The sequence below is a fragment of the Gracilinanus agilis genome, chromosome 3, assembly GCF_016433145.1.
Source record: "Gracilinanus agilis isolate LMUSP501 chromosome 3, AgileGrace, whole genome shotgun sequence".
NCBI classification, from domain to species: domain Eukaryota; kingdom Metazoa; phylum Chordata; class Mammalia; order Didelphimorphia; family Didelphidae; genus Gracilinanus; species Gracilinanus agilis.
In genome coordinates this window covers 108,851,281-108,876,864 of record NC_058132.1, presented here as the reverse complement: position 1 = coordinate 108,876,864, position 25,584 = coordinate 108,851,281, and the positions used below count along the sequence as shown (strand labels likewise).

General features: G+C 37.3%; 1 protein-coding gene across 1 annotated transcript in view; it reads left to right on the top strand.

Moving 5' to 3' along the window:
- Positions 1–25,584, top strand: part of DLG2 (discs large MAGUK scaffold protein 2) — a 1,542,336-nt gene that overhangs the window by 863,489 nt on the left and 653,263 nt on the right. The window lies entirely within an intron of this gene.

The window sequence follows — 25,584 nt, the reverse complement described above, 5'->3', positions numbered from 1 at the left end:
CTGGGCAAGTCACTTGACCCCCATTGCCTAGCTCTTACCACTCTTCTGCCTTGGAGCCAATACACAGTATTGACTCCAAGATGGAAGGTAAGGGTTTTAAAAATAAAAAGAAAGGATACTGAATTTGGAGTTAAATAGCCTGGATTCAAATCTTGGCTTTGCTATTTGTTAGCTGTATGACCTCATTTGAACTCTCTGGACCTCAGATCCCTCCTTTATAAAGTATATATTTGTTGGGAGGTGGGAGAGTTGGTGAGCAGAAGAGTCAAACTCGATGCCCACAGCCTATAAGCAGGCAGTAAAACTGCATGGTACAGAGCAAATGGAAATGTTTAACAAAATAAATAAAATTATAATACAACATAGATAATGTTAATTTGTGGTTTTCTAAGCCAATGTCCTTAGTTTTCCTAAGTTAATATGTGACCTGCAGGCACCATGAATCTGACACCACTGGGAGAACCTGTGTTCCTCTGATATTGGTCAATTAGTTTTATTAAGCACTTAGTATGTATCAGATAGTCTACTAAGCATTAGGAAAGTAAAGACAAAAATAAAATCCTGGCATTGGGTATATAAAGACAAAAATAAAACCCTGCCATTAAGAACCTTGCATTCTAATGGAGCAGATAACATGTATACATATATACATAAAAATATTTACATAACATATACAAAATGAGTACAAAGTAATTGTGGGAAGGAGAAAAGTAGTAGCGAGGGGAACCTGATATTCTATAGCACTATGGATAATGGGGAAAACACTGATTATATTTGACCGAGATAATTCCTTGCATCATTCTCACTCTACATGATCTTACTTCCTGGAAAGTAGAGTCATAACTAACAAGAGAGCATTAGGGCTGGACCCTGACACTTAGGAGGACACTCTACTTGCAGCAGTCACATGCCAAGTGTCAGGGGGCTAAAAAAGGACTATGAAACTGTGGAGTATCCCAGCTTCAACTCCATGAGGAGGGTTGTGATGGAAGAGAGTGGGTGTTGATCTAGGCTTCTTCCGGGATTCCTTCTTAGACATTGTAAAAGCCACCAACTAGGAAAGACTGCTCAAATTTCTAGGCTTGAGAACTCCCAACAACCAGGACGCATCAGATCAGTGACGACGGTGACATTCCACCAGTTTCAGATTGTCTCTCTTTCCCAACCCCAGCCCATCTCTGATCATCACTACTTAGTTTGCTCCAGTTTCCAGAATTCCCAGCTATGCCTTTATTGGGAAGCCATCACAATTTCAACACTAACATCATGATTTTAACAGTGGAGATACTTAATACTAGTTATAGGCAGTTCAGTCAGTGTATAAATATAGCCATTTCTATATCTAGATACTGTTCTGAGTACCTGGCAGCCTTTGAGTGTGTCTTGGGAGAGGGAAATGTACCCCCTGAGTATCCTTTAACATTTTCAGCTCATTTGTCCGCAGACTGTTGCCAATGCACCTGTCCCAGGTTGGTGTTAAAAGTGACCTTGGAGATGATGTAGTACAGTAATCTCCAAAATAGAGACCATAACACGACCCCCAAGACTCTGTGGCCTGAGACCAAAAGGGTTAAACACGAGGGTAGAAAGATGGACCGTGTCCTACTGCTTGTCTCCAACATAGCTCTCCTACTCCCTTTACCTAATCTACCTCAATGCCCCAGCATTCTACCCTTTTTTGCTCCTTTGCAGCCCTCAACCCCTCAAGATAGATATAAAATGATGACAGTTCAGGCACTTAGTGGCTGAGGAGACAAAAATTAAAGTGGCAAGAAATGAGTCTTCGCTGCTCTATCACACAAGAGCCCTTCTACTTGCTAAAAGCAGTTCTTCTTTATAAACTACTGATGACATCCTCTCTCATATTGTCCAGGTGATTCTCCCCACTATCCTCTCCAGTCTTTAGTCTCCCCATATCTAATTTCTCTGACCTTATAATAAGTATGCAAATATAGGCATAGGCATAGCCAATATTGCCTAAAATAGGCAGCTAGATGGCATAATGAATAGTAACTGGTCCTAGAGTCAGGAAGACCTGAGTTCAAATCCAGCCTCAGACACTAGCTATGTGATCTTGGGCAAATCTGTTGAGCTCTAATCTGCCTTGGTTTCCTCTGATGGAAAAAAAAGGATCATGGAATCTAGTAAGTCAAGGTCATGAGGATCAAATGTGTAAGAACTTAGCACAGTGTCTGGCATATAATAGACACAAAATGAATGCTTGTTCACTTGCTTTTTCTTTCTCTGCCCCACCCCCAGATTTCCTACTTTCCTTACAAAAAAAAATGACCTTCCGTTCTTCTGGTGTTTCTTTTTTAAACGCAGAAGCCCTTGATAACCTGTTTTGCTTTGCAAGGTTCTGCTGAGGTGGCATATTTTATTCTCAGACAAGAAACCATAGTTTGATGGTGTCATTGTTCATCTGCAGTGCGAATCAGATCTGCATTTCTCTCTGAATTCTGGGCTCTGGGTTATATATGAGGGCAACAAATGTGTACCAACAGAGTATCTAGAATCCTCATAGTCTTGAGGAGAACAATAACAGTGGAAGCCACTTCCATCCCTTGCTCTAATTGCTCTCAGCCCATAAATGTTTGATGTACTTTTAAGTTGAAGGAGAAATATTTCTCTAAATAGATCTTAATAAGGACTTCGCCTTTAATTTTCTGGTCATCCAGAAACAGTGGACTTTGTAGGAATATTGTCTTTACTTCCTGGGTTCAGAGGATTATAGATTTCAAACTAAAAATGATCTTGGAGACCATTGATTCCAGTATTTTCATTTTATAAGTGAATAAATTGATGCACAGAGACATTAAGTGACTTCCCTAAAGTCACACAGCTAGCAAATGTCTGAATTGGGATGAATTCAGGCCTTCTTGACTCCAAATTTAGTGGCCTCCCCCACTGTATCACACTGCCTTCCTGTTGCTATGGTGAATAATTTGTCACCTGGAAACAAAGACTATTCTTTAAACCTCTGCCTTCTGTCTTAATATCAATTCTAAGACAGAAGTGCAAGGACTAGGCAATTGGGGTTAAGTGACTTGCCCAGGATCACCAGGTAGGAAGTGTCTGAGGGAAAATTTGAGCTGAGGTCCTCACAACTCCTGGCCTGGCCCTCTTCTATCCACTGTGCTACCTAGCTGCCCTCAGAAACAAACAAAGGCTAGATGAGCCTCTCTGTAGCTGGTCATCAGATAATATAGTCTCTTAGCAGTCACTTAATACAAATCTTCCCAGCAGAATCTGTCAGAACTTGTGTGCTACCATAGATATTGAAGAGCCCAGAACCAGCTCCATGCCACTGTGAGGCACCAGTGGAGGTCCAATGTAGAGTTTTACCTTTACATTTTAGAAAAGATTGAAATTATCATAGAGTCCCACTCGCTTGCTTCATTAGATGAATTCTCCTCAACCAGCTCAAAAGACTGTTCCTCATAGATAGGCAAGGCTGTTGTCCCACATCCTTCAAATATAGCATTCTTCAATGACTTAAGCACTTTATTAACAGATTAGCAGCCTTACTTCTCTTTAACTAGATATCTCTATCACCCTTTACACATGACCACCTTTTTGGGTCTCAGTTTCCCTATGTGTAAAAAATAAGAGAGTTTGAAGTACTGCTGGCTGCCTTCTGTTTCGCTTTTTTTACATTTAATAATATTTATTTTTTAGAAAACTTAATGCCCTATGATTCTATGGCTCTACCTTACCTACTATCTGTGGATAGAATGATAGTAAGTAAAACTAGTATAGGAACCCTTTGTTTTGCAATTCTTGTGCACTTCTTTCTAATGCAAGTGTACATTATAATTAATTACATTCATGTCATCCCTTCTACTAGATTATAAGCTCTGTAAAAGCAACGGCTCTGATTTATCTAACCAGTGTTTCTTCCCTAGTCTCTAACAGAGTACTCTATATGTTTCTGTTGTGCCATTCAGCTCTATATGACTCCTTATGACCCCATTGATCATAGCTTTCCATGGGGTTTTCTTGGCAAGGATACTGGAATGATCTACCATCTCTCTCTCTCTCTCTCTGTCTCTGTCTCTCTCTCTCTCTCTCTCTCTCTCTCTCTCTCTCTCTCTCTCTCTCTCTCTCTCCTTGTCTCTGCCTCTTTCTGTCTCTTTCTCTGGCTTTGTCTCTCTGACTCTCTCTCTATCTCTCTGTCTCTATCTGTCTCTCTTCTTTCTCTCTCAAATGTACACATATATGTGTGTATACCTTGTATATAGTAGGTATTTAATCAATTTTTATTTTTTATTTTTAAATTTATTTGTTTTTTACACTAAAAGTCCCAGGTATCTCCCTCACACCTTCCTCTCCTTACACTAGAGAAGGCAGTTTCTGATAAAAAGATATATATCTATATAAAACTATGTCTTGCTTATTTCTATTTATTGGTTCTTTCTCTGGAGATGGAAAATACATATATTTCTTATTTTCCAAACTGCTTTTCACCTCTCTGGTCATTCTTGGTATATTCCCATCAGTCTCCCAGGGTTTCTCATATCAGTATGGCACCTTGCTCTGCTAGTTCTTGATCACTCTCTATACTTTTCCTCAAATGCCAATCAAAATCAATGTTGTGTGCCTATTTCTACTGAAGCCACTTATCTTATCTGTCAAGTTTCAAGGATTCTCATAAAGTTACTCATCATCACACTGAGGTGTAAGCTAATAATAGCTTGGGTTTGGCATTCTTTATTAGTATCCCTGAATCCAAAGGATTTTAATAGGAGAATTTCTGGCAACTTCAGGTGGCAAATATTTTAGAACAGAAGTGTTTTATGATTAAAAATCTCTTGGAGACTGTATATTAATTTATAATTATTTGTTAGTAAAATTTGGAGAGAGATAGAGAGAGAAAGATCATCTGGTCGCCCTAACTAAAAAAAAAAAGTCTCCAAGCTGTGCCATTTTTTCCTTGTCTCCAGTTCCCAGATACAGCCCAAGCCCCTATAAGCAGCCTCTTGCCAGAGGTCTCTCCCAATCATCAGGACCTGCTAAGGTGGTAAATACTCCAAAGAGGACAAAAAGTGAATCCCAGACCAAAGCTGGGGCCCTCAGAAACAGCAATGGCAGGCCAAGATATCCCCTCTGTGTGCTTAGGCCAAGGAGAGAGGGCTCCTATCCAGGAAGAAAAAAGGCTCTGCTGGCTTAGAAAGCCCATCTTTTCCCTCCTTCTTGGAGTCTCTAATTGGACAGGCTTTGCTTCAGTCCATGTCACCATCCTAAATTTGACATGTCACCTACAGGGACTTCTGCTGGCCAAGAATGGCAATTCAGTCACATGACTCAGTGGCATCCTACCTAATGAGGTGAGTCTGCTGGAACAAGGGGGTACAATTTAAATTAAATTTACACAAGTGCCTTCCTTTTTCTTCTAAATCACCAATTCTATCTGCTTCCTAATAAACACTGCCCATTAAAGGGTGTTTCTTAGAAACAATAAATCCTACAATGGGCTGACAAAGAATTTATTTTTTTATTTTTTAGATTTCATAGTTATATGATACATTTCTTTCCCTCCCTTCTTCCCTCCCCCATCCCAGAGCTAACAAGCAATTCCACTGGATTATACAAATGTTATCACTTGATACTTATTTCCATATTATGCATTTTTGCAATAGACTGGCAAAGGATTTAGAGATCACCTGATCCAATGCTTTTATTTTATATCTGATGAAATTGAGGCTGAGATGAAATGACTTATCCAAGGTCACATATATCTATTAAATGTAACCCTTGAACTAGAATCCTGGTCTCCTCAGTCCAATTTTCTTTCCTCTGGGCCACTCTAGATATGTTTTTCCTCTTTCTGATAAATGCTCAGCTGCTTTCTCCTTTGCACACTGAAACAAATGCAGAAGAAATTTATTTTCAAAAGTGAGTATAACCAGAACACTTTAAGCACGTTGTCAGAACTGAACCTAAAATCTCTATCCCAACATTTCTGAAAACGAGGACATCTTCCATGAGTCTGGGGGGAAAGAGGCCATGCCAAACATGAGACTTAATAAATGTTTCTGGACTTGAATTCTCCCCTTGTGAGCTGCAGATTGGTATTTATTGTGGAGTAGACATCTGGCTTTCTATTTTTAGGAAACCACAGCGATTAGAGCGATTTGGGGGTGGTTTTCAGATGTGCACTTTCACTTGGACCTCATGAGAGAGGGGCAGGGTAGCATTTAGCATAACCAAGAAATGGCTCCATTTCCCTCCCAGTTATCTGTAGGCAGATGGTCTGCTCTGACTATGGCTGGAATTTTGAAGTTGTAAGTAAGGTCTTACAGCTGTCAGGACTGGTCACAGGGTGAGACAGACCCAAAGACAACCAGTTGAGGTGAGAAGTTCACGGACATTTGTTTTCTCCCTCCTTACGGTGTCTGAGAAACACAGCATTAGATTGCCTACAGTTAAATGATTATGTGGTATAGTGTGAGTTGAGTTCTGGTCCTGGAGTCAAGAGGAAGTGATTTCAAATCCCGCCTCTGACATTTACCAGCTTTGTGACCATGGTCAACACCTAGAATTTATAACAATTATCTTTAAAAGAACGTTTTTAATATATAAAACACTTTAGACAATTCTGAGGGACTTATGAGAACAAACACATCCAGAGAAGGAACTGTGGGAGCAGAAACACAGAAGAAAAAAAATATGATTGATCACATGGGTCTATGGGGATATGATTGGGGATGTAGACTCTAAATGATCACTCTATTGCAAACATTAATAATATGGAAAGAGGTCTTGATCAGTGATACATATAAAACCCAGTGGAGTTGCTCTTTGGCTACAGGAGGGTGGGGAGGGAGAAAAGGAGGGAAAGAACATGAATCATGTAACCACGGGAAAATATTCTAAATTAATTTAATTAAATATAAAATGAAAATGAAAAAATGAAGACAAAGCACTTTATAAATAGTGTCTCATCTTTTCTTCACAACAACCCTGAAAAGTAGGTGCTTTTATTATCTCAATTTTATGGATAAAGAAACTGAGACAAAGAGATGTCAAGTAATTTTCCCAACCACACAGCTAGCAAGTTTCTAAGGCTACATTTGAACTCTGTACTTCCTAATTCCAGCTACACAGCTATACTTACTCTACCGCTTAGTGGCTATTAAAAAAGTCATTTAACTTTTCTCCAAATCTCAGTTTTCTCATCTGTAAAATGGAGATATGGGAGTGACTCTGTGATCATTATGGCCCCTTCCAACTTTAAATCTCAGATCTTGAGATCTGCATAGTAATTCTTGTCCATATGAAAGATTCATGGGGTCTCCAATGTCCTCAGTGCTTTCTAACCCTGATTTTTCTGATCCTTCCCCCATTGAAGTGTTTTTTTTTTTTGAAGCAAAAACTATTAGGAGTCAGGGGTTGCAGGAAAAAGCCAAATGACTAAATGGAAAGCCAAAGGGAAGTTTGTTCTTTGTTGATAATAGCACTACACAGATATTGAGGGTTTTCCTACTTAAACTGTAAGGAATGATGAACAAAGTTCCCAAATTGTAAGGGAAGAGTAGGAATGGGGTAGTGTGTAGGCTGAAAATGAACTGATGATCATTATAGAAAGATAACCAACGCATATTTTTTAAACCTTTACCTTCTGTCTTAGAACCAATACTAAATACCAGTTCCTGGGCAGAAGAATGGAAAGGGCTAAGCAATTGGATTTAAGTTACTTGCCAAGGTCACATAGCTAGGAAGTGTCTGAGTCCAAATTTGAACCCAAGACCTCCTATCTCTAGGCCTGGATCTCTATCCAGTGAGCCTCCTACTTGTCCATCACCAATGCATGTTAGGAAAATGTATTAAGTTTTTGCTTTCTGCTCATACTCTAAATTTAACATTGGCTAAAACAAAGGAAAGAGAGGAGGGCAGTAGTCAGAATTTGAAAAGTATCCTTACTGTTTCATTCATGGGCCACACACTTATTTTCATGTTATCTCCTCCATTGGAAAATGAGCTCCTTAAAAATGGACTGGTTTTGCTTTTCTTTGTATCCACAACCCTTAGCAGAATACCTGAACATAGTAAGTGCTGAATAAATATCTATTGACTGACACAGCGCCTGGCACATACTTAGTGCTTAATAAATGGTTTTTAGCTGACCGATTGAAAGTATGAGTTAGCCAGATAATACGTACTTATATATATGGACCCACAGACAAAGAAATTACCCTCCATGTTAGTATAAGAAGGTTGATATACATTTGGGGATGTTAATGTTAAAAAATTGATATTCATGTTGGAGTCAGAATGCAGATCAAAGCCTTTTTTTTACTTTAGTTTTGAGAGTTTTTGTTTGGGGGTTTTGATTTGTATTCTCTTACAAAAATGAACAATATAGAAATGTGTTTTGCAGGATAATGCATGAATAACCCAGATCAAATGGTTTACCATCTCCAAGAGAGGAGAGGGAAACAATTTAAATCACATAACTTCAGAAAACTTGTGCGGAAAATCGTAATTGGTAAATTAAGATATCCTCATAATAAAAAATAAAGAGATGATTGAACTTCAAAAAAATTGATGTTCAAAATCATTATGCTAATTCAGCTAGCATTTTAAGCACCTTCTGTATACATGGCAGTGTCCTAAGCCCTGCCTTTGGGAAGAATAGGTACAAATTTGAATGATTTTCTATTTCTGACTCCCCAAAACTTAAGATCAAGTATTGAAGAAAAGGTGAGCATGAAAATTATCGCAGGAGAGTATAAGATGTAAAAAGTGCCATAAGAGAGATAGAAATATAGTCGTGACCTTGAGCAAGTCATTTTCCCACTGTGTGTCCTAGCTTCCATATCTGTGAAGAAGGATGGCATATATAGTCTGTAATGTCATCCATTTTTATAGTCCATGATTCTAAATACTGTGTAGATTATCTAAAGAAGATTACCTTTTGTCTAATTTTTTGAACCTATGTCCATATTTGTTTCCCCAGTAAAGGTGTTCCAATAAGTCCCTTGAACACAGGATTTTACTTTTTCCTTCAGTTACACAGTGGTTAGTCCCTTGTATGGTATATATTGGACATTTCATAAATGTCTGTTTGATTGGTTCTCAATTTCTGTGCTTCCATTTCTACTTGTGTGCAACAAGCCCACTGGATGAAATTAATTGATAAATGCCAGACTAGACGTCCAAAGATCTGGGTTTAAAATTTTAGGTCTGTTTTTTGCTCTCTCTGTAATTTTTTACTATCTCCTAGACAAAGTTTACTCATCTAAGGTCTTCTTGCCTCAGATGTCTCTTTCCTTAAAAAAACAGAGGTGACTCCTCTTATTTTGTAACTAGTCTCTCTATTCTTATATTTGTACAAGTTTTCTCCCAATCTAGCTTGTCAGTATTGCTATTCATCCTTTGTTTTATTATTAGCATATATATGTGGTATATGTAATATAAAAGATTATATTTTGTTCTAATTTTCAACAATCATTTTCTGATATTTTGTAATCCATGTTATCTCCCTCCTTCCCACTTCTCCCCCCACCCAAGAGGCATGTAATATGATATAGGTTGTACATGTGCTATCAGACAACACATAATTATACATTCAGCATATTGTGTAAGAAGACACATATCACTTACACTAGAGAAAAATGCATTGAGGAAATAAATGGTATGCTTCAATCTGTATTCAGACTCAATCAATTTCTTCTATAGTGGTGGACTTTTTGTTATGAATCCCTTGGTGTTTTCCTGGATCCTGGCATTTCTTATAACAATTAAGTCATTCACGGTTGATCATTGTATATTTTTGCTGTTAGCGTGTATAACATTCTTCTGGTTCTGCTCACTTTGCTTTGCATCACTTCATTTAAGTCATCCCAAGTTTTTCTGTGATCATCTTGTTCATCATTTCTTAGGGCACAATCATATACTACAACTTATTCAGCCATTCCAGAATTGAAGCTTCTTGAGGGGATACACTATTTCTTTTTTTTTGTCTTTGTGTTCCCAGTGATTTCCATAGTACTTGACATTTAGAAGGTATTTAATCCAGATAATCAACAATAATTAATTAAATGTTAAAATAATTAATTAAATTACTTAATTAATTAAATAAAGTGCCAATCATTATGCTAAGCTCTAGAAGTATAAAAACAAAGAAAAAGGCAATTCTGTGTGCAAGAACATATTCTACTGGGGGATACAATGGTCAAATAATTATATACGCACATAAATACACACTACTTACATACATACATTCACACATACATGTATAGATATGTAGACAGACACATACTAATCGTTTATATGCAAAAGGAAAAAGTTAGACTGAATGTTCTCTATGAGCCCTTAACCTCTGATGCCTATGATGAAGAGCCCTTCTCTATTTTTTTGTTATATTTTATGATTAGAGCTAAAGGGATTCCAAAATATACTCAACATAAACTGTAGGTGAAGCCTCAATTTTTTTTAAACTCTTACTTTCTTTAGAATTAAAACTAAGTATCAGTTCCAAAGTGGAAGAGTGTTAAGGACTATTCAACTGGGGATAAGTGGCTTGTCCAGGATCATACACATAGGAAATATCTGAAGCTATGTTTGAACCCAGAACCACCTGTCTCTAGGCCTGGCTTTCTATCCACTGAGCCACCTAGCTGCCTCCAATTTTGTCATTTTTTAAAGTCATAATTCATGACAAAGCAAATATTTATTTGAGGAATTCTCCTACTTATTCATTCTTCTGCATCCCCAGGTTAATGAATCAACTATGTGGATGATAAAGCCGATTATGTCCTAAAGTTCTGTAGGTTTTAAAATATAGTGAAAACAGTAGCTGATAGCAGTGTCATAACCAACAAAAAAAGTTAACAAATTCATGTATTTCTGTAAAAGAAGTACAGAATTTCTGAGCAAAGATAATGGTAGAGATGCTATAGTTTGGTCTTATCAGACCGTATTGGATCCAGGTCTGTGGACCACATTTTTGGAAAGATAATGACCAACTGGAACATGACCAGAGTGGGACAAGTACAGGGACAAGTTCCCTAACTCTATATCATACCAATTGATTGAAAAAAATATTGATTAAAAAAATAGATTTTTCTTAACCTGGAGAAGTCTCAGAGTAGACAACAAAGGCTAGATGTTCACTTTTTTGTGAATGTTGTAGAAGGTATTCTTGGTCAGGAAGGGATTGGATTACCTGGTCTCTAAGGTTCCTTCTTGTTGTTAAATTCTATGATTCTGTGACTGATGACTTTCTCTAAGTATTTGAAGACCTTTATAGAAGGAAATTTAAGCTTGTTCTACTTTGCCCCAAAAATAGAACTAAGAAGATTATGGAGGCAGATTATGACTTTTTATAATGAGGGGAAAAATAAACAAGAAAACATTAGACTAGTGGCCTAAAAGTTGAAACAGCTGCCCTGAGAAACAAGTAGGAAGTCATTGCTCCTTCTCACTCAGTCCTCAGTCTTAATTTAGGACTAAATAACCACACAGATATTGAAGCAGGAATTATTGGTCCAGAACAGAATAGACTAAATGCCCTTCTTGGTCTCTTCCAGCTCTGAGATTCTCTGACTTGGAGACACAGTAATATGTGTATACAGAGGAAGCATGTTAAACACTCTCTAACCCATATTTTCTTCAACCTTTTCCCCCAACTCTTCTTTTCATCTTTGCAACTTATTCTTTCTTCCAATATCTTTTTGATTCTCCTTTTTTTCTTCCTTTTATCCACTCTTCTAAAATCAATTCAATTCAGATCACTTTTCCAACCATTTATTAAGCATCTAATACACATGCTGGGTAGAAGAACCTGGGCAATTTATTTAAACTTTCTGGGGGCCAAAGAACTCTATAAAATCATATTTTTCAGAGAAGACATTGATCTGTTGGGGATACTAAGGACCAATGAAATAGCCTCTGCTTTTAAGGAGCTTCTAACCTATAGTGGGCAAACAAGGGCACATAATAAATTCTGACTTCTTGTGAGAACAGAGTTCTAACCTTCAAGTTCCGTATTGTGTCTTCCTTTCTAGAAGAATAATGGGGAATAGGGGAATCATTTCTATAAACCAGTCATAGATTCAGAGATCACAGAACTTGAAAGGATAATAGAGAACAAGTCCAACCCCTCCCATATATATATATATATGTATATATATATACTATCTATATTAATTTATACGTATATTATATTTTATATATTATGTATTAAATAAACATATATAAATATATTTATATGTATATAACTAGAACCCAAGTCTCCTGATTTCCCATATTGTGGTGTTCTCACCTTATCATGTTAAGTCCAGTTCATTATTTTTATTTAGTAGGGCAAGACACTCCTACTAATAAAATTTTTGCTCACATGTTTACAAATGCTCTTTGACATTATCTCCCAGTACTTTAGAAGACAATAGAATCCTTACAATTACAGTATATTGAAGTGGCATAGTGGAATCAGGATGACCCATCCTCCTGAGTTCAAATCCAACCTTTCATGCTTTGTGAACCTGGAAAAGTCACTTTACCCTGTTTGCCTTAGTTTCCTCATCTCTGCATGCAAACGGCGAAACACTCCAGTATCTTTGCCTAAATTGGGTCACAATGAGTCACACACAACTGAACCACAACAGTCTTGATTCTACAACAGCAGAGTTGTATAATTGGGCAAATATCTTTACTTTTCACAGCTCTACATTCCTTATCTTTAAAATAAAAGTCTGGGTCTACATGATCTCTAAGATTCTTTCAAGCTTTGCCATTCTGTGATGAACAAGTCAGCACTCCTAAAGCATCCATTGACTTATCCATTAAATTCCATTTTGTAAAAATCATTAGTGAGTAATCTCAGGTTCTCTTGAAAACAACTCGTTCAGAAAAGATGCATCCAATGTTCTCTCTCCCACATCCTTTTCCAGAATAAGGCTAAGATACTGACAGTTATAAAGCTTCCTGTTCCTAGAAATAGTTATGTTTGTACTAGTTATAATTGTGGCATGTTTTAGGAAGTCAAAAAACTCCAAAGATGGAAAGTAGCCTTGGAATTGGTCTTTGAAGATTTAGATTCAAGACTTCACACTGTTTTTCACCAACTAACCTTGGAAAAGCCACTTAGTGTTGTCTTCTAAGCTTCAGTTTCCCCATCTGTCAAATAAAGATAATGACTCTAATACATATGTATATATATGCACACATGAACATTCAGTTCATGAAACTGAAAATTTCCAAAGAATTTTAAGCTAAATGATTAGTATCAGAACAGACATTTAGAATAATAGTTATCTTCACTTGGAAGAGAGGATCTGGGAGGGAAGGGTATTGATGGACTCTAACTGTGGGACCTTAACATCCCTGAGCCTCTGTTTCTTCATCTGTAAAATAAAGGGGCTAGACTAGACTGCCTCTGAGATCTTTTCCAGTGGTGAATCTATTATGCTCTGCTCTGAAGGTCCTCCAAAGGCATCTAATGTGCCCTGGGGAAGTCCTGCCTTTCTCTGCCTGCCATCCACAGACTAGACTCAATAGTTCCCCCTACTGATCTCTTGCTGTCAACATCTCTGCTTTCTAGACTGAATTCCTACCAGTTCAGTTAAATTTCATTCAAAAGAAAAATAGCAAACACAGATTAAGTGTCTGTTATGTGCAGAACACTGTGTTAGATTCTGCAAGAAATAGGAAATGTTGATGTATTTATATAAAGAATATTTCTAATTTGCAAGAAGGAAACAGCTAAGTGGCATCACAGTGCACAGAGCACTGCGTCTGGAGCCAAAAAGACCTGAGTTCAATTCCAGTCTGAGACACTTACAATCTATGTGAAACCTGGGCAACTCACTTAACTGCTCTTTGCTTCAACTACTTCATCTGTAAAATGGGGATAATATCAGCACCTCCCTACCAGGGTTGCTTTGAAGATTAAAGTATGTAATATTTAAAAAGCACTTAACACATATTCTGCAATACGTAGTGTAGTTATTATTGAGTCTCGTCTGAATCTTTGTGACCCCATTGGGGTTTTCTTGGCAAAGATACTAAAATGGTTTGCCATTTCCTTCTCCAAATCATTTTACAAAAGGAACTAAGGCAAATGGGGTTAAGGGACTTGGTCAAGGTTACACAGTTAGTAAGTGTCTGAGGTTAGATTTGAACTCAGAAAAATGAATCTTACTAACTATAGGCTCAGGACTCTACTCACTGCACCATCTATCTGCTCTTCTCTGGAACATAATAAGTGCTAAAGGAATAAATATTAGTCATCGTTATTACTACCTTCCTCCAGTAACCCAAAGAGAAATAATATAGTCTCATTTGACCCATGAGGAATCTGTAATTTAGAGATATGAAGTTATTTGACCAGCTTAACTTTCCAACTTTATCACATATAACTCCCAAGATTCCATGATGCATTTATGTCTCCTATGCTCTCTATGTTATTGTGATCCAGACTATTCTCTGCTCCTTGAATGGTATTTCACTCTCCCTGCCCTAACCCTTTGCTCACACTGCCTTCTCTGATGCTGGTGCCTGGGATACCCTCTGTCCCCCTTTTTTATCTTTTGAATTCATATTCAGCCAAGGTTAACTTGGTTGCCACCTTCTCCATGAAGTCTTCCTCGATTCCCTAGTCGATAAAAACCATCCCATTTAGACCTCCCAAAATAATTTGTTATGCATGTTTTGAATTTGCTTAGGTAGTGTTATAGCTTTCATATCTTCCTAGTAGACTCTGTCCTCTGTGGAGGCAAGGGATTCTGTCTCAACTATAATCTGTATCTCCTCTAATTCCTAGCAGAGTGTTTGGTCCACAGTGGTTATGTAACAGATATTTGAGTCAGTGAGGTAACGCAGAAGATAGAGAACCAGACATAGTCGGGGCATCCTGAGTTCAGATCTTGCCTCAGACCCTTAACTTGCTTTGTGACTCTAGAAAGGTCATTTACCCTGTTTTTGCCTCAGTTTTCTCACCTGTAAAATCAGGATAACAGTAGCACGTATCCCCCAGGCTTGTTGTGTTGATAAAGAAAATTCTTATGTAACCTTTTAAAATGATATCTAAATGCTAGCTAGAATTATGATTTGCTGGCTTTGTTATTACCTGAGGATACATATAATCAGTGTTGGGACTCTAAGGAAATTATGCCATGCTGCTATTCTGTGACCCAGACTAGGCTAAGGAACCAAAGAGATCCTTTGCCAGCTATAGATTGACCTAAAATGACCCTGAGGTTCACGGCAGATCGAAGTTTAACTACTACTTAACTGAGAAGGAGCAAACATTCTGTAAAGTAGGACAGTGAACATAAAAGGAGAAGAAATCTGGAATCAAATGCTGCCTTAGACAACTAAGAGTTCCCTAAGCGAGTCATTTAAATGGCTTCCTTGTCTGTAAAGCAAAGATTATAGTAACTGTTATGTATATGCCTCACAGGGTTGTTTTAAGGAGAATTGGATAGGATGGTATATTTTTAAAAGCCCTAAATAAATACCAAGCTATTATAATCTTTACCTCTCATTTGCCAGATTACAAAATGCTTCTGTTATAAGAACTCGGAGAAGTGAGTCATTCAAGTATCATTATCCCCATTTTATAGATGAAGAAACTGTTATTTGGTATTTTCTTTTTAAATTTTAAAATGACTTCCAGGTCATCACAAAATTAGCAAGGGAGAGAGCTCCTTTTGGAGCTCAGGCTTCCTCCCCTCAAGTCCGATAATCCATTCATTACATGGTGCTGCTTTTCCAAACACTTATATTGCAGAGTCAGAGTACCAATTATCTTTTATTTGGAGAGACAGTGTCAGTGTAATGGAAAGGTCACTAGACTTGAAGTCATAAGACTGCAAGTCTCTATGTAAACACGAGTTATTAATTAATGTCCTTTTCAATAGCAAGTTCAGTTCTATTATAATAGAAGCGAAGATATTTCAGCATTTTCGTTTATAAATAATATATGATTTTTAAATAGGGAATTAATGCGTGATGTGTATTTATGAACTCTGCAAGTGAAGTATAAGCTTCTTGAAGTCAGAGACTGTTTCATTTTGGTCTGTTCTTTCATTCCTTAAATATAAATCGACAGCAGCTTAGCATAGTACTTGGTGCATTGTAGGTACATAATACATATTTGTTCATCGATTGAATATCCTCAGAACTCAGCACAGCATTCTATGCATAATAGGTGTTTAATAAATGTTTGCTGAATTAAATTGAATTATAGGGCAGCTATGACTAGAAATCCCAGGTCCAGAGTGGAGGACAGAGTGGCAAAGACAGTAAAATTTGCCTTTTGAATCCATTTGACCTTCATCGACTGAAGAAGTGATAAAATAATTATAACATGCTAATGGAGATCTCTCTGCCGTCACCAAGAGATGCTTTAATGAAAGCCTAAATTGTCATTACGGAGACTTCAGTATATGTAGTAGAAGCCATATTCAGGCTAGATGCCTTCCATTCCATTCATTCCCCAAAGTATGCACATCTCGTAGGTGGTAAATAGCTTGGAATCCCTAAGGGATTCTCTCCTTGAATTTTCTTAGAATCACAGAATCTCAAGTGAAATGCATCATTTAGTCTAGCATATTTATAAAGGAATACCCTCTCTAATATCACCCAAAAGTGGTTAGCCAGACTTTCCTTAAAGAGCTTCAGTGAAGGGGAATTCCACTACTTCCCAAGGTTCCTTATTCTACTTTTGGTCAACTCTAGTGCTTTTGCTTGTTTAAGAAAAACCACACAATTTCCATATTAATTCGTATCTACTTGGTATATAAATAAATGAGATGCCACAAGGCACTTTAAGAGAGAGAACATATTTTGGAGCCAGCAAGAACTACGTTCAAGTCTATATATTATCCATAACTAGTCCCTTAATTTCCCTGCGCCCCAGGCAGACACCTAAGTCTATAATTACAGAGAAGGTTCTGATCCCGGTCTGTCCAGGGAGTTGACTTATCTGGGAGTTCCTGATCCCAGGGCAATCGCAAGGCTAGCCCCTATCCCTTTACCTAATGTGAGTATAACAGAATTAACTATAAGGAAGCTTGCCATTCTGTTTGACTAATGGTGTTCATACTATTTTCTTTTGCTTCCTTCTTTAACATGAATGAGTGCTGACTACTTTTGTCACCTTAAAAAAATTCTTCCTCCTCGCCAGTAGGTTCTCCGCTTTTAAATGATTAATGGAACATAGCTTCAACCACTCAATTAAGCTATCAACTGGATAGGATAAAACAAGCCTTTTTCTCCTTGACTTAGAGGGCTACTCTTCTCTAAACTCAAAATCATCATCTCTATCGTCTACTCACTAAGGCTATCTTGCCTTTCCAGAGAGAGTATTGGTATAGTGGTATTGGTACTGGGGTGTGTGAGTGTTCAAGGAGAGCTAGCACCTCGGGTGTGAGGGTTTGCTGAGTCTTCTTCGGGGCTGTTCTTTCACATCCACCTGACACTCTACTCTCACTTATGTCTCCAAGAAGCTGTAGCATGCAAAGGAGCTACACCCCTGTAAATCCTCTTGGCAGATGGGATAAGCCAAGTCAAGGGTAGCCAATGGGCCATAAACCAATCAGTGAATTAGGGGGTGTTTACTCAAGCAATTGCCCCAGTGGAATGGGCAGATGAGAACAATTTGTTCCAACAACCATGAAGGCAGCTAAAGTAGGCACTGTGGAGTTCCTAGAGCTTGGTCAGGCATGGAAGTCTCCATTCTCATCCATTGCACCCCAGGTCATTACCAGTCATCCTGACTTTTGTCTTGCCATTGGACCTTAATGAATGGAAGAGGGAGTGAAACCAGTAACTTGATGCAATTTAAATTTAAATTTAAATCAAATTCATGCATGTGTCAGGACATCATTTTTGTGTCCTCTTCATAAATGAAGGACAAACAATTGGTATAATGGAGAAGATACTGGATTTGGATTCAAAATCTGCGAATGGGCTCTGCACAACTTTTGCTTAATACTCTTATTTCAATGGATTAAAATCTGAATTATTATTTTTTTAATGGCTGTGTGAGATGGGTTTGAGTTCTGTCTCTCCTGTTCAGTAGCCAGTAATGCCATGGGCAAGTCCCTTAAACTATTCAAACCTCAGTTACATCAACTCTAAAATGGGGATAATAATATTTGTCCTATAGACCTCAAGAAGTTTGAGGGGAAAAGAGCTTTATGAGATACATTTCTCTATGAGTTATTATTGTTTTCTTAAATCTATAAATTCAAATGTGTGTTGCCTTAAATTTATTGTGCATTTGTCTTTGCTTCTCCCTGTTAGCATCTTTGAACATCAAACAGACTTAGTATTTCTGACACACACTCAGCAAGATTCCTGGCCCTTCATCTTCCAACCCTGAGTTTTGAGTTTAGCCCTAATATAAAATATTGGCTCTTCATTCAATCTGGGTTAGGTTGCAAACCCCACAGCATTTTGCTGTCTGAGCATCATTCTTAGCTGTCGTTCAGCATATGTGCTTCCTAGATTTCTCCCATCTGCTGGATATCCATTTCAGGTTATTTTCCATGGATGTATTACATTACAAGTTGCCTCTCCTCTTCATCCTTTATTTTGAATCCCCTTCGTAGGATTTAATTATTCCTCTCCCCTTACCTCCCCAGTGCCACACTTAATGGCAGCTGTAAATTTCCCTGGGTGTGCTATTCCCTTCTTTCAGATGAGGAGATTTTTCAGTATGGATATTAAATAAAACATGACCTCCCACAGATCCTTGTAGCAGGCAACCGGGCCTCTCCCCTAGGCTGGCTTCATTGCCAATTATCCCTGCCCTTTGTTTAATTCATATTCTTACCCAGACCATTTGGACAAGTTTAGCAAGCAGAATGGCATGAGAAACTTCGCTAATATCCTCGGAAGCTTCTGTTTACAGCTTTTACCAAATACTCCTATTTGAATAGATTAAATTCTGCCTTGTTGACAATCTCAGAAACACCTCAGTGTATGTTATCTAGACACATATGCACACAGACACATACACACATGGTGCTGTCCATCTGGGTAAGCACTGCATTTCACAGAAACATTCATTAAGTAGAATGATGTAGTAGGAAGAAAAGTATTGGTGCCCAAGTCAGGAAAATTTTATTCACAGAATCTTTGATTTAGAACTGAGAGCAACCTCAAAGCCCAAATAGACCCTCGTTTTACAGATGAGGAAAAGGGCCAGAAAAGATACAGGACTTGCCCAAAGACACACAGGTAGTAACTAGCAAAGATGGAATCTTAACCTGGGTCTCTGGCAGCAAATCCACTGTTGCTTGAACTTTAGTGTGCTACCTCCTAGAATAAACACAGGACCTGGGTCTGCCACTAACTACATATTCTTATTCAAATTGTCACTTCTTGGATCTCAGTTTCTTCATTTCTGTTGTTGTTTAGCCATTTCAGTCATGTCTGACTCTTTATGATCCTATTTAGGGTTTTCTTTGAAAAGATCCTGGAGTGGTTTGCCGTTTCCTTCTCCAGCTCATTTTACAGATGAGGAAACTGAGGCAAACAGGGTTAGATGATTCATCCAGAGTTATACAGCTTGTATGTGTCTGAGGCTGGATTTAAACTCAAGTCTTCCTGACTACACCATCTAGCTGCTCTCAGCTCTAAAAGTAAATAGACTAGATGATCTCTAAAGTCCCCTTTATCCCTGACATTCTGTTCTGACGTTATATATGCTGTTTTCGAAGTCTTTATGCTCCATGGGCCCTTCTGCTCCTCAAATTCTCTGTTTTAATTCTGCTTCTATTTCTAATATTCTGTGTTCTGTGTTCCTGTTCCAGCTCTAATGTTCTCATATCCTTTCCACATCAAACCATTTATGTTCCATGGCCACTTAGAGCTCTAACATTCTGTTCCCTAACATTTTGCCTGCTTCTAGCCTGTATTCCAGAGACCCTTAGAGCTCTAACATTCTGCGTTCAAAGCCTCTTTTCAGCTCTAACATTCTAGGATATTCAAATACTGGATGCTAAAAAGGATAAGCATATTCAGTGGCAGACATAGAAAAGGAAATACAACATTTTGAGGGGAAGGAAAGCAAATTCATTTAATTATATCAACCTCAAATCTGTTTCCTTCCTGCTGATAAAGATAAAATTAATTTAGAACAGTTGTTTCACTCGGGAAAATTCAGATTAAGATTCCTGTGAGGGAAGGTCCTCACTCCCTCTCCATCCCCCAACCTTCAAATAATTCTTATATTCTGAAATTGTCCAAATTGGCATTCATAAGTGCTTAGCTGAATAAATAGTGTTAACTCATGCAGTTAACTTGGCATTCCATCTTAGGTAGTTTAATTAGACTAAAAGCTTTCAAAGATTACTTTATCGATTTGTGAGAAAATTGAAATGCAGACCAGCCCAACATCAAATTTGGCAATTCAATTTGCTCAGGTGTTGTAGATTAAAAATAATAATAATGATCTGTTCTTTGGACCCCTTGAGGAGAGAGGAGGATTGTGTTTTTATATTTTGTTTTTTTGAGATCACATTTTAGCACCATCATCCACAGAAGGGAACCCTACAGAGATATTTATCTTCGTGCTTTCTTTTTTTACTCTTATAATATTCCTTTTTCTCTGAATCCTTTGGCTTTCTCCCTTTTTGACCTTTCCCATCCTTTCTCAGAGCAAAATAAGTTTATTTTCCTTTGTTGTGTTAACTCTGAATAATCTTGTCTCCTAGCTATGGTCAGTAGGACCAAGCTGCCCAGGCTCCGATGAAGTTTTCTGGTGCCTGACCTTTCAGTGAATCTCAGAAGAAATGATTCTTTGAGGTGCTCTTCTCTTCCTGGTCATGTATCTACAATGGACTTAATTATGTTAACTTTAGCTTTACCTCTTGGCTTCAGGTAAAGGTGTCGGATGTGGAATGCATTTGTTTGGGGAAGGAATAAAGGAGTGGGAAGAGGGTACATATGAAGATGGTAAATTCACTGATTGATAGGGATGCAGATGTAAAAAAATTAAAAATCTCCTACTCCCAATACATTCTAATTGAAGAGGGAATAAGTACAGGTATGTTGCAAAAATTTAAAGTGAATAAATGCAAGTAAGAATAAAGTAGTTTGGGCTTTAGAAATTAAGGGTTTTAGAAAGTGCTTCATGTAGAAGATGGTGTTGGACTTGTATCTTAAAGGAAAAGAGGAACTAACTATGATAACTCACAGTACTAGAAACATAGTCAAGAACATGTCAGAAGATCCTATATAGCTGGGGGTTGAGTGCCCAGCATGATTTATAGCCCTGGTATTGCCCATTTCCTATGCTGATTCCGTTGTTTTACTTTTTTTAGTAATGTTCCATTTCTTTTCTTCATTAAGCATGTGATATCAAATAAGAATCTCTGTTATTTCATAGCCATTAATTTCTATGACTATATCAGAGTTTTCACTTCTAGGACCAGGAACTATTCACAACCACTCTCTGCAGGTATTCAGTGACTTGAAAGCCTCTCCATGACAGGGATAGAGTGAGATTCTTTTAATGGATAAACAAGGGCTATGAGTTACCACCTTCAGCCAGAAACACTACAAAGGTAGAAATGCATCAAGCTAAAATTAAGTCTGTTCTTTTAGTGGTTTTCCCTTCAGAGCTTCAGTCCCAGACAATTATGGGATTTGGGGTCTGAAATACCCTTTCAAAACCAATTAAATCCTGATTGTGGGTCTCTATCCCAACACTTATTTCAGTGGCTGCTTGAACACCTACACATACATATTTGAACTCCATAAGGGCTAGGATGATAAGCTCTCCAAGACAAGACAGTCTTTGATTGGCATGTAAATTTGACATGTCATCTTTATTACTGCTCCCTTCACCAACAGAAATCACAATCTATCCATGTTCTTTCATCCTTCCGATTCTGATCCCTGTCTTTCAAAAACTCTTTATAATAAGAATGGTAACTTAGCAGTACCAGATCTTAAACCATACTATAAATCAGTAACCATCAATACAATCTGGCACTGGCTAAGAAAAAGAAGGGTGGATCAATGAAATAAAGTAGGAGTAAATGACCTCTCCAATCTCCTGTTTGATAAATCCCTAAATACCAGTTTTGAGGATAAGATCTCATTATTTACAAAAAGTACTAGGAAAATTGGAAAACAGTATAGCAAAAATTAGGAATAGATTAGTATCTCATACCCTATACCTAGATAAGATCCAAATAAGTATATGATTTAGACATAAAGGGTGATATTATAAATTAGAAGAACATAGAATAGTTAACCTGTCAGATCTATGGAGAAGAGAAGAATTTATGACCAAATGAGAAATTAAAATTTTAAATATTAAATATTAATAAATTTAATAAAAATATTAAAACATATAAAATGAATAATTTTGATTATATTAAATTATAAGTTTTGTGGAAACAAAACTAATGCGACCAAGATTGGTAGGAAAACAATAAACTGGGAAAAAATTTTATAACAAATTTCTCTGACAAAGGTCTAATTTCTCACATATATAAAGAACTAAATTTATAAGAATACAAGTCATTCCCCAATTGATAAATGGTCAAAGGATATGAATAAGCAGTTTTTAGATGAAGAAATCAAAACTATCAATAATCATATGAAAAAAAAATGTTCTAAATCCCTCTTGATTAGGGAAATGCATACCTTTGATCCAAAAATACCACTACTGTGTCTGTATCCCAAAGAACTTAAGGGGGAAAAAAAGAGGAAAGAACCTCTTGTACAAAAATATTTATGGTTGCTCTTTTTGTGGTGGCAAAGAATTGGAAATTAAAAGGATGTCCCTCAATTGGGGAATGGTTGAACAAATTGTGGTATATGGGGATGGAATAATATTGTCCTATAAAGAATGATGAACAGTACGATTTCAGAAAGAGCTGAAAAGACCTTCATGGACTGATGCGAAGTGAAATAAACAGAACCAGGAAAACATTTGACACAGTCAGAGCAACATTGTGGAATGATCAGCTGTGACAAACTTAGCTATTATTGGCAATACAATGATCCAGGACAGTTGTGAGGGAGTTATGACAAAGAATGCTATATATCTCCAGGAAAAGAACTACTAGAGTCAGAATACCGATAGAAACATACAATTTTTCAATTGTTTATATTGGTTTATGTTTTGGAGTCAAGATTTTATAAGGTTATCATTTACAAAAATGAACAATATGAAAATATGTTTTGCATAATAATACACATGTAACCCAGATTTAATCACCTACCAGCACCAGTTGGGGGAAGGAAAGAGAGGAAGGGAGATAAGTTAGATCATATAACTTATGAAAACTTGTCTGGAAAATTGTTATTACATTTAAAAAATGTAATACAAATGTTATTACATTTAAAAAAATTAAATTAAAAAAATTCTTCATAATAAACTGACCTAAATTATTGGAGGCGTTCCATTGGTTCTTTTACTATTTCATGGATACTATTGCAATCTATAATAATGTTTTTCTCTAACTCTTACCTTTTCTATGTGACTAGATCATTTTCTTTGCTCATATATCGGTTCTCAGTGATGTCTTTTATACTGATTCTTGGTCCTAAAGTTATTCTTGCTTTAAATACAAGAAAATAGAAATTCAAAGAAGGAAAGCATCTTGTCATAAAACATAACTATAAGAACCAAAACTATCACTCTGGTCTTTTGACTTCAAGTTCTCTTACAACTAATCTGTGTCTCCTCTTATACCCTGGTTTATGTGTATTTTTTATCTATTTCACAGACTGGTACATAGATTTCAACTGGTGTAGAGCTTTTTTATTTTTTGGCTAGCTGTTTTTATTATAAATAAAGCCCTTTGCCTAATGTGGGAGTAGGTAATTGCGTAACTCCAATGTCCAGATTAATATCTACAAACTCCTGTTTTCTTATTAGATTTGTAACTCTTTTCCTTCATTAGAAGATAGTACTTTAGTTCTTCCTCTATTTTCTCCCCGCCTTCCCAGCAGCAAAAGCATTAAGGTATAAAGCAGTAGGAAGAACAGTGGACTTTGACTTTAGAAGACCCAGTGTCCCTGATCTGGCATCTAATAATTGTGTGGTCCTGGGCAAATATCTTTCTGAACTTCAACTTCTCTTTAAAAAAAAAAATGATATTACCTGTGCTACTTACTTCACAGAGGCATTATAAGGAAAGTGATTTATAACAAACCTTAGAGTGGAATATAATTGGGAGTTATTATACGTAATTCTTCCTCAAAGCACATTTTCACTAAACAATTATGAGACATCTACTGTTTTCTAGACCCTGGGGGGATATAAAGATAAATATGGCATGGAGCCTGCTCTTCAAGCAACTCACAATTAAATCAAGAGGCAGATACATACACAAAAACCATGATGCAAGTGAAAACGAGAGGCCCAGGAAAAGTTTTATGAAATCTTTAAGCAAGGAAAGAAGACTTTCCCCTGTAGAAGTCAGGCTACATTTTACTTTCTCTTGCCTCCCTTTAATGGTAAAATTTCAGCCTGCAAAATAGGACTAATTAGATTGGGGAAGTATTTATTAAGCTCCTATTCTGTACAGGACACAATGCTTTGTTTGGCAGAGTGCTGCAATTTAGATAATATCAGAGTCATCAACAATAACTACACCTCATTTCAGGAAGCTAACCACTGATTCTCCCAAACCAGGAAGTTTCTCCAGACTTTCTGGCTTTTTCTTTCTTAGTCATCATACATCCAACAGCTGCCAAATCTCCTGACTACCACTAACATTTTTCCCATAGTAGACAGAGCATTGAACTTTGAGTAAGGGTTCCAATTCTGCTATGGAGTGGAAGGACCTGAATTCAAATCCTGCTTCTGATGCTTCCTCTCTGTATTACTTTGGACAAATCCTCCTGCCTCCTGCCTCAGAAATTGGGAGGTTTGGAAGAGATGGCTTCTAAGGTCTCTTCTAGTTCTACATCTATGTTCTTTTAACCTCCTTCTAGCTCTCTTGGCATAGAGTAGACATCCCTGGAATATGAAGTGTGCCCATCACTTGGCTTTCCCTCCCCATGACCAGCTCACCTTCTTTCCCATTCATTCATCTTTCTCCTGACATATTGGATACCACTTCTCTTCCATAGTGATTGAATGGTAATGAGTTGCATCTCATTTGCAGCCTTGTTGTTCATTCATATAGTCATCATATGTGACTCTACATGACCCATGGACAGTGTCCAGGGGGTTTTCTTGGCAAAGATGTTTACCAGTTCCTTTTCCACCATGTCCCCATTTTACAGATGAAGAGCTCTTGCAAAGAGGGATTAAATGACTTGCTCCAGGTCACACAGCTAGTAAGTGTCTGAGTCTGGGATGAACTCAGATCTTCATAACTCCTATCCCAGTGCTCTATCTGCTACCCTACCTATTTACCTACCACCTGCACAATCTTTTAATGATTGATTGGTTCATAACAGACTGATTCATGGATTCATTCCATTCTACAAGTTTATACAATTCATGAGTCACCCACAAACACTTCTTTTTCAAAAAAGAAAGGAAGAAAGAAAGAAAGAGAGAGAGAGAGAGAGAGAAAGAAAGAAAGAGAGAAAGAAAGAAAGAAAGAGAGAAAGAGAGAGAGAGAGAGAAAAAGAAAGAAAGAAAGAAAAAGAAAG